Source organism: Coffea arabica, chromosome 2c (genome assembly GCF_036785885.1).
Source record: "Coffea arabica cultivar ET-39 chromosome 2c, Coffea Arabica ET-39 HiFi, whole genome shotgun sequence".
NCBI lineage: Eukaryota > Viridiplantae > Streptophyta > Magnoliopsida > Gentianales > Rubiaceae > Coffea > Coffea arabica.
In genome coordinates, this window is record NC_092312.1 from 23,205,420 (window position 1) to 23,215,788 (window position 10,369).

Genomic DNA, 10,369 nt, shown 5'->3' on the forward strand with positions numbered 1-10,369 from the left:
ATTAGGTTTGAATTAAATGTAAGTCGAGTTCGAGCCTTATTAGATTTAAATTTGACGTAGACTTGGCTCTTTAATCTATACCTATATATATATATACATAGATATATAACTATATATTTAAATATATAATACTAAACTTTTCATTTATGAGTTAAGTGTCAAAATATGTTGATATATATAAGAAATATTAAATATAAAAAATTATTTCAAAAGATTTTGAAGGACAAATCATAGTATGAAATATAGAATTTTAAGTTTTAAATATGAATCAATTAAGTTACTAAATTATAAATACTGAAATGTTAACATTTGAATGCATAAATACATTAAATGATAAGTGAATAGTTTATCGCATATTCTTTGGAGTAAGTTTGGCCTATGCAATTTAGGCCCACTTAATTAATTAAAATATTCTACTTTTAGTTATCAAACACGATTGAACATGTTAAAATTTGAATCCACTAAATTTGTTTTAAGCATTGAATTAGATTATCAAAAACAACCTATCTTAGTATGACACTTTTTACAATGTGGTGCATACGGAGGTGATTAAAAGACTTGCCGAAGAATGGTTCCCAAATTCCTATCCCCCCACTTGCAAACCCCTGCCCCCCACAAATTGGTGCATATGATTTAGATGGCTTCTGGGCTCTCCTACGCCATTTTTTCTGTCCTGGGCTTAATCTTTGAAAGTCAAAGTAGCCTAATTTGAAAACATCAGACATTAACTGTCTGCATTTACCGTCTCTAAGCCCAGTATTTTTAATACAACAAGCCCATCTGAGAAACAACTAAGACAGACAGCTTGAAGAATCCGAATGAAGTTGGACTGATGATATATACGAAAAAGGCTTGGGCTGGAACCTTTGTACAATAACTTCAGGTGCTGTCAAACATTTTCCAGTAACTTTTTTGTAATATCAAATTTACCCTCACGATCAAATTCAGGTGTCTAGGTAGGCCCCCACCTGACACTCAAATTCAGGTGTTTGAAAAGTAATATTTTTTTTCAAATATATTTTATTTGCATCACAATTATAATTTTTGATTAATTTTTTTTTATATTTTCAACAATCTTTTATCTTATTAACGTCACATCATAAAAAATGTTAAAGTAATTATTTCAAATAATCTCATATCCAAATATGTTCAGCACCTACATTCTTCTTTATCAAATCCCACTCGACTAAGAACATATTACCAACGTAACTAGATGTAAGTATAACTATAAAAACAACTATTAATTTAATTAAAAAATCATATAAAATTAATTTACATAAAACTTTATTTATTTCTAAATTAGCACTAGTAGAATATAATTGTCTATATCACTATATGCTATAAAATTGAAGTGTTTAATCTCAAAGTGCTACAGATTTGTCGAACTCGTGAAGTTGTTTCTTATAATTCTCTCCTGATTTTATTAATGAAACAATAGAGCTTTTGCGAACATTACTCCAATATTAAACCTAGGTTTATACGTTTTATTACAAAAGGCTGAAGTGAAACCAATTTAAGAAAAATATATGAAGGCTGAAATTGAAGTAAAAATAGGTTAGTGGAAAAAAATGAAAAAAAAAAACCGAATTGTTTCTCATATATTTTATTTATTAGGGTGGTTAAATGGTGTCTCAAGACAAGATTGGGCAGAGTATGATTGAACTAATAATCAATCACTGAACTTATTCTAACTTGATCTCTGGGCTTATAATTAACCGTTGATGAAGAGTTGTTGAAGGAATGCCAAGTTTCACCTGTAGAACATTCCCTACATAAGTTCAAAGTTGCAACAAGTACTCCAACACTCTTCTTCTGAAGCAAAATCCCACTAAAAAAAAAATGGACACAAGGGGACAAGAAGAAGCGAGACAAAGTGATCGACCTACCAAATATCCGATGCAACACTCTATCATCATGAAATTTGGAAGACTTTTGACGCTGATTGGGATTGCCATTATTGTTGCATGGAATTCAGCAAAATTTGCACACATACAAACATACATACCTGCCTTTACCTCTCATTGCTTCAAGTTGTACTAATCTCTAGAGAAAGTTATCCATTGCCATTTTGAATGTTAAACGCGAAATCATTAGCTTGTCGGGTCTGTAGGTAAATTTCCTTTTCATATAGCACAAAGGTTTTCTTGCTATTTGATGGTTTCATCTGTTGCCACTGTTTTTCTTTTTTCACTTGTTCTTTCTATTTCGATTTCTTCCCGGCCCCGGTTTTTTAAGGGTATTTTGCCCTTTTATTTTGGATTGATTATATTTACCTTTCCTGAAATTTGTCCGTAATACAAACCACAGCTCGTAGTTTGATCACGTTATGATTATCCCCTTAATCACCAATAGTTGCTTAACTCTGTCGATGACTATGGTGTAATAACAAAAATATCATAATTTAAAACGTTTCACAGATAAAGTTAAAAAAACAATAATGCCTTTCCAAAATACACGTTGAAAACTCAACTAAAGAGCAGACTTTGAGAAAAGGAAAAAAAAAAAAATCAAATGAACCAACTAGTATGTAGAAAAAAAATTTATGTGAAGGAAAATGATAAAATATAAAAACGAATAGAAGAGGAACATAGAGAAAGAAATCAAGTTTGAAACTTCAATAATCAACCAAGATTACATCTCCTTCTTCACCACCATTACCATTACCACCACCATTACCATTACCACCACCAACTCCTGCCAAACTGCCCTTCTTCATCGTCACTAATTCCTCCTAATTAGATATGAAGGCGTGCAAGATTAATACAACACTCTTTCTTAGGAGGTGAATTCTTGATTTTCGCCACTAATGTATTGGAAACTCAAGGTCCCGCATATGAGCTACATGTCCAATACAATTACTATTTTAAAATGTAATGTCATTTCTAGCTTCCCTTTTCAATGAAAAGCCAGTCTCTAATAACTCAATCCACGTGCCCTTGTACGAAGAAAACACCATGACAGGTATGATTAATGTTTGGCACAATTATATGTGTGATTGCTGTATTTTTTTTTTATAATATAATATCTTATACACTTACGTATATCTTATGATATTTGGTGTACCTAATTAAATAAAACTCAGACCTTTGACAAATAAAATGAGTAGAAACTTTCGGGTACAGTAAGAGATTGATGCAAGTGTAAAATAAAACATGTGACAGATACAAAAAATCGTACGCAAACTAATCCGTTAGGGTTCCGTAGAAAACATAACTATGACTTCATAATTCTTTCTTATTTTTCACAAGGGTTAATGTATTGGTCTATCTGCTTTGCCAAATTGTCCAATAGCTACACTTTCTGTCGGATTCAGCAACTTAATGATTTTTATGCATGCTTAGGACCAAAAGAAGGATCATCATCACATCCCCTTGCAGGTAAGCTTCACAGAAATCTCTAGGGTGGTGCAAGTACTAGGCTACTAGCAGGTTCCAAGGCTGTACTTTGACCACCAAAAGAATTGGAGCACCTGAGACTGAGAGGGGATGTTTACTATTTACTACTAATAAATACTAGTATAATAAAGTTTGGAGAAGCTCTTGATATGATATGATATGAATACCGTCCTTCTTGCTTTTCAATTTTTAAACATACATGTGATTTTGACCCTTTGATACGAGGGCAAAGAACTTGATATTCAATATCAAGATGAGGGTTTTTTTTTTTACAAAAAAAAAAAAAAAAATCTTGATATCGAATATCAAACTTAATACTATTATAACTTTACCATTTAGTTACAAGTGTTTCACATTGAGACATAAAGTACTGGTCAAATTGACAAATCAAGTATCTGTGCCAATTGAAGATCAAGATTATGTTTGTGTGTGCACAGAGATGGGCGTGCACCTGTGATAACACAGTAAAATTAACAATGAGTGATGCTAGTTTCTTGTCACACGTACTGTATTGTGTTAGCATGTGGTACAAATAAAACTTGCTCATGTAACAAATTCTTTAACCTAGCTATATGATGATGATGATGATGATGATGATGATGATGATGACTGCTTTTTTTTTTTCAAAATTATTATTATTTATGGTGATGAATACTTGTATCAAAGGGAATGTATTAACAACGAGTGTGTTTGGACAGCCAATTATTTGGCCAAATATATTTGCTGACATCACCATTACAATTTTCAATACACCTTTTTATCTTTCCAATTACCTTTTTATCTCACATACATCACATCACAAAAAGTGCTACAGTAAAAATATTTCAAATAACTTACAATCCAAACACACTCAACATTTGCACAAGAAATATTTATTAATTGTCAATTGATACTCAGCTAGATGTATCGATGCAGCATCAGTGGTCTGCTACTGGTCTTTTATATTTCACATCTGCTGTTCAGCGCAAGGAAACGAGGTTGTAACAAGACCGACTGATGGCTGGGAAGCCTATTATACCTATGCTTACTTAATTTCATGTTTCTTTAATTTATCAATCAAGCACATTATTTGTGCATCAATTCTTTCAAAAGTTTAGGCAATAGTTGTATCGTATCACCGTAAAACCTTCTAAATTCAAGGAGAACTATTATTAACCAGAATAACCCAGAGAAATTTAAAAAAAAAAAAAAAAAATTAGAAACAACAACCACCCACTGATTCACAAAGAAGTACCCCAATCTCATTCATGCTACATATATACAGTGTGAAAATCAATATCAAATCTCAAACATTACAGCGTAAAAGAAGGCTAACTTTGTACTTTTATTGGGGCTTTTACCTTTTTTTTTTCTTTTGTCATTTTCATGATACAGTAATAGCTTTTACTTTAGGGTTTGGCTAATTAGAAGTACGCATACGGCACTTGGTAAGTGAGGCAATTCCTTGAAAAAGTGGATATCTCTTTTCTTCTTCTTTTTTTCAAATAATATTTCGCTTGCATCATAAACACATTTTTCAACTCACTTTTTTTATACTTTCAACCACATTTTTATCTCACATACATTACATCACAAAAAAATACTACAGTAATTATTTCAAATAATACTTTATCCAGACAAACTAATTTAGTACTATATGTTATATGATTTTCTATGCTAAATCAAGAAAGCATATGCTATGTGATTGTTTGTGGAGGAAGCATGCGGTATATGTTACCTTTTGCAGTATTAATTGTGAAAAAATGTGTGTAAAACTGCTTAGAAGAATTCTTAGACAGATTGCATGTCAGAGTCTAACTAGTATGGACCTTGGATGTGCATTAACAATGTCCATCTCCAAATTTCAATAAGCTATAATTCTCAATTTCTGTTTTTACCTTCATAAGTTATTATAAAGTTCAACAAATTAATTTAGCGTGTACTACGATCGACCTCGTGGAAGATAAAGATAAAAGAACTTATCTATTGTGCAGTTGTAAGTAGAAGAGAAACCAAAATGAAGGACAATGCAAAAAAGAAAGGATGGATGGCAAAGCTTCCATGGAGTCTATATTACCCTTCAGATGTTACGCCTGCCAAAAGGGCTTTCCTTCAGGTGTTTCTGTAGAATGGGCTTTCCTTCATCTCAATAGAATAGAAGGCAGCAATTCATGATAATGGCTTCGTCATTCTTTGCTTTTTCCTTTTGTGATTATTCAGCTTCTTGTTCTGTTGAATTTCTCTGAAGGGCAGCTTGACAATTTTTATTGGAGATATTGGGACATTAATTAGTTCTTTCATTCCAAGAGAAAAAGGGATATCGATACTTCCAAGACCTTGCTACAAGAACCAGTTGTTTGTAGGCATATTCAATCTCGACCCCATAGGAAATTACAAGTACAGAAGCTTTTATTTATCCATAATATGCAGCTTTCTGTTAAACCAAGATCAAGAATACACAGACTCACCATGAATGGCACTTAGGAGGGGAAGGGGGGGGGGAGTAGAAATTGAAAAGTTCTTAGGTTTTTCCCTAGAACATTTTGATGGTGACTCGGGCAAATGAGAAAAGCCGTACTTGATTGCATACTGTCAGATATATTCCGATATGGATACTTAGACTCCAGACTAGTATCCCAACTTTCTGCGCAACTTTTTTATATGCTGCTAGCCCACATACACATATGCCTTCCACTTATTTGTAGCAAATCTTTTAAAAACCTAAAGGCAGATCTCTTTGACAGTTGGAGTATTTTTGTACGGCTTTGGCTCAATTTTACACGTCAAGAAATGGAAAAGAAATTGAAGATAGAACCACGTAATCTGGAGGCCGGCACATTACGTCTACGTCGCCGCATTCAGTGTATAAGACGACTGACTAGCCGCAGCAAGTTTCAAGCATGAGATGTGGAATATTATTTATTATTTGGCTAAAGTTGCTATTTCAAAATTGAGAGATTTTAGATTCTAAATTCGTGATTTTTGAAATTCGCCACTTTTTCATTAACAAGAAGAAAAATAATTTGGCTATCTTGGAGGGAGACAGTCAGCAGCTTGTGTTTGATTGGCTATAATTGTATTTAAAAATGTCGACTAGTAAATTTCATAGGATTTTGGGAGAACATAACGTTCAATTTGGGATGCATGTAAAAAAATTGTGGGATGCATTAATTCGTTTGAAGATGTGCTTAAAGTTCTAAGCATTAAACAACAAAATCGATTTTGAAACATGTTTCTTGAACTTATAGTTGAAAAATTATTTATTTTAGGAAATGTATTCAATACATTAAACTCTTCAATTGGCCTAAGATGTCGTCCTACCTACATAATAAAGGAATCAGTACGAATGATGGGAGTGTATGTACGTACGCGGTACATCTTAAAGACTACAAGTGATGGATGGATGGATTCTTAGGGAAGAATATACGGTCCTTGCCCCAAGGGAAAGAACTAGAAGGGGTGGTCTTGAATGTTTTTCTTTCTTTCTTTTTCGAAAAAAAAAAAAAATTTCAGCTAAATAGTTATGAAGTTGTTTGCCTAATACTACTAGACTAGATGTTGTTGGTATTGCGGGAGGGTCTTTTCAAGGAGACTGGGAAAGTAGACAACTGTGGATGAAATAACTGATGATAGAGATGAGATGAGATATGTTGAGTGGAAGGCCTAGAAAGATGGCATATGAATTGTGGGAGCCATGATAGTTTTCTCATCTTTTTGCAGGGAAGGGTGGTCTGAGTAGACAATTGTATCTATTGGAGTTGGATTTGGCAGGATTTTAGACGCTTATGATTTTAGCCCTCTTCCAATTTGCATAGACATTTTGACATGGATGGAAATTTTTATGGACCCCAGTACTCATTGTTTCCAAGATTTTTTAGATTGTATGTTCTCTTCCTTTTTTTTTTTTTTTTTTAACACACGGCCAACCCTTGCTACGTTTTATAATAGAGTTACTGTACACTTGTAACTGTTTTTTCCATTTTTCTTTAGAACCATGATATTAACACTCCTCAAAAAATTTTAGACGCTTTTCAAATTTCATCTAATGCCAACAAAAAAAAAAAAAAAGGGAAGGCGTGCCTACAATTTTTTAAGAAGTGCTGATATTGGTCCGTTTAGACGGTTATTTTTAAGAGTTTTTATAAAAAATATATTGTATTAATTTGATATATATATATAAGATAAAAATATAATTGAGAAATGTATTTACGAAAAAAGTAAAAATGTTTCTGTAAAAAGATTACAATCCAATCATTTCCGTTTCTTTCGGTCTATGAAACATGAGATTGTATTTAGAATTAGATATCACATGAGTCCAAGGCTTGAATAAATTATCAAGCATATACTCTTGGATTGCATAGAAAAGTGTATTTGCCTCCGTCATTTTCGGCACATGTACTTTGTCTGTTGAACATCATGGAAACTGCGATGCAAATGTCACTAGCGGTCCATGGCAGTGGCCGATACTTTGCTATACTTCCTTTCTTTCCTTTGCTACTACTTGCTACTTGTTAATATTTCAAGTTACTACTTTATGTGGTTAACACGATACGTATTGAGCGCGCGTGTATATATATATATATATATATATATATATATATATATATATATATAATTAATTTTTTTTATACTGACAGCATATACATCCTGACAGTGCATGCACTGTTAGCGTTAGATGAATGATAACCATGCAGAATTTCAATTTAAAACTCAAGTTTTGCATACATGTCATGAATCTAACGATGACAGTATATACGCTGTCAGTGTCTATAAGATTTATACGTACATACACATACATACATATATATATATATATATGTATGTATGTATGTATGAAGCATGCTGAACTTATAGATTGCTTACCAACGAGAGACATTATTGTAATTTAAACCAAAATATTCATTAGACAAAATGACAAATCTTGCGAGTTCAAAGAACCCTCACTTGCATTCAATTAATGCATGGGCGCTATTTCAGTTAGTAAAGTCATATTGGACCTAGTACTGACTTTAAAGGTATGGAAATTGGAAAGTAGTACGTGAGACACGAGCACAATAACGGAGATAAATCAAACAGCCGGGCAATGTTAGTCAATGTTAAGAATTTGCTGTAATGGGGGGTGGCACAATAATGGAGCGAAATCAAACACCCGTGCAATCTTAGTCAATGTTAAAGTTTTAATTGCTGTAATTGGAGGTCAATCTTCATAACCAGTAAGAGATTGGAGTAAGTTGTAGCATTTTAGGCCAATGGTCGAATCAAATTACAGAAATTTAAACAGGCATCGAAAGAGGATCAAAGCAACTGGGGATAAGATTACGGAAGTAATACTAAGGATAGCAATAGGGTGGGTGGGTTTGGGGCGGCGAGAACCCTTCCTTCCTCGTCATCCATCTCATGTTCTAAAATTTTTCCCCGTCCTCGTTCTGTCTCCCGCTTTCCTTGGCCCCGTTTTTCGCTCCTTTCGATCCCGCCCCATGTCCCTGCAGGTGCTCCTGCAGTTGGCTAATTATAATTTTTTATTTTGACATTATTTGTTTACATATGATGACAACCTTTTGTATATATATAATGTTCTTTTAGATTTTTAGCTAAATACTCAATGTAAAATCAAGCTTAAAAATCATTTTGATATTTTTTGTTAAATAGCTTAAAATATGTAAAAAGATTCAAATAAGCTAAAAATAAACAAATTATCATTTTATCATACAAATTATGATATTTTAATTCTCAAATTATAATATATATATGCATATATTATTGATGTGTAATTATAATATGTGTATGTGTGCATATATGTATATAATTATATATAAGTATTTATTTTTTTAAAAAAAAATTTATGTTAGTAGTACTGGAAGAGGCATAGGTGAGTCTGGAAAGCTATTATTTGCACAAAAATTATTTGCTTGCATCACAAACATATTTTTTAATACACTTTTTTATTTTTCTAACAATCTTTTTATCTCATATACATTATCTCACAAAAAATACTACAATAATTATTTCAAATAATATTTCAAATTAACTCCCATACAATCCCTCTGTTGCTCACCCCATTTAAGGTGAACACTAATGTAAAAGAAGAGAGGAATTGAGAAATGAAAAGATAAAGCTCTACATTCTTTCTCCGGAGCTGCTCTTTCATGATAATCACATGTTTTATTGTTCTCAAAATCACTTTGGATTCATTAACCTAAATGTCCTAGAATATCGAAAATGCCAAAATTGACAATTATCATAGTTGAATTTAAGTACTTTGTAAAAGATCGTTGAATGGGTGAGTTGTACACCAAATTCATGTGCTGTAGATGAGTTGTACACCAAATTCTAGTGTGTTTAACCAAAGTTCTGATTTTCCTACTGCAGGTCTTTTTCTTTTTGATAGAAAAAATTTTATTAAGTTGAAGATAGATCCGTAGTTCTGATTTTCCTACTGCAGGGCTTATACTTCTATAGCAACCTCTCCATAAATTTTATCAAACAGATGCAAACTCCACTCAAAAGGTAGAGACTACGTACTGTAGTTTTGTTGTATTGGATTATATCCTCATATACAAACTACAAAGAGAGAGAGACGAGAGTGGACCCTGAAACACACAAAACCCACACTTGTCATATTTCATCTCCAAACCAAAATGGACATCAATAAGAGGAAAGACAAAAAAGTTTTCAAACCTTACAATCCTATGAGTGTCATTTACTGTTGTGGCACTTCAGCCATTTAAGTTGTTCAAAATACCTTAAAATGTGCACAATGAACTACATTTTTGTTGTAACGGATCTTCTGTGCCACACTCTATCCCACTTTTTGTTATATTGCTATTTTTCCTACATAAACATCATGTTTTAGCTCTTTTTTTATCTCCTTAAGATCCAATAACTATTAATTGAGTAATACACACAATTTAACAAACTCAAAAAATCAAAATACATAAAAAAATGAGATTTTTTATGAATTTTTTTGCTATATTTTTTAATTTTCTATTATATAT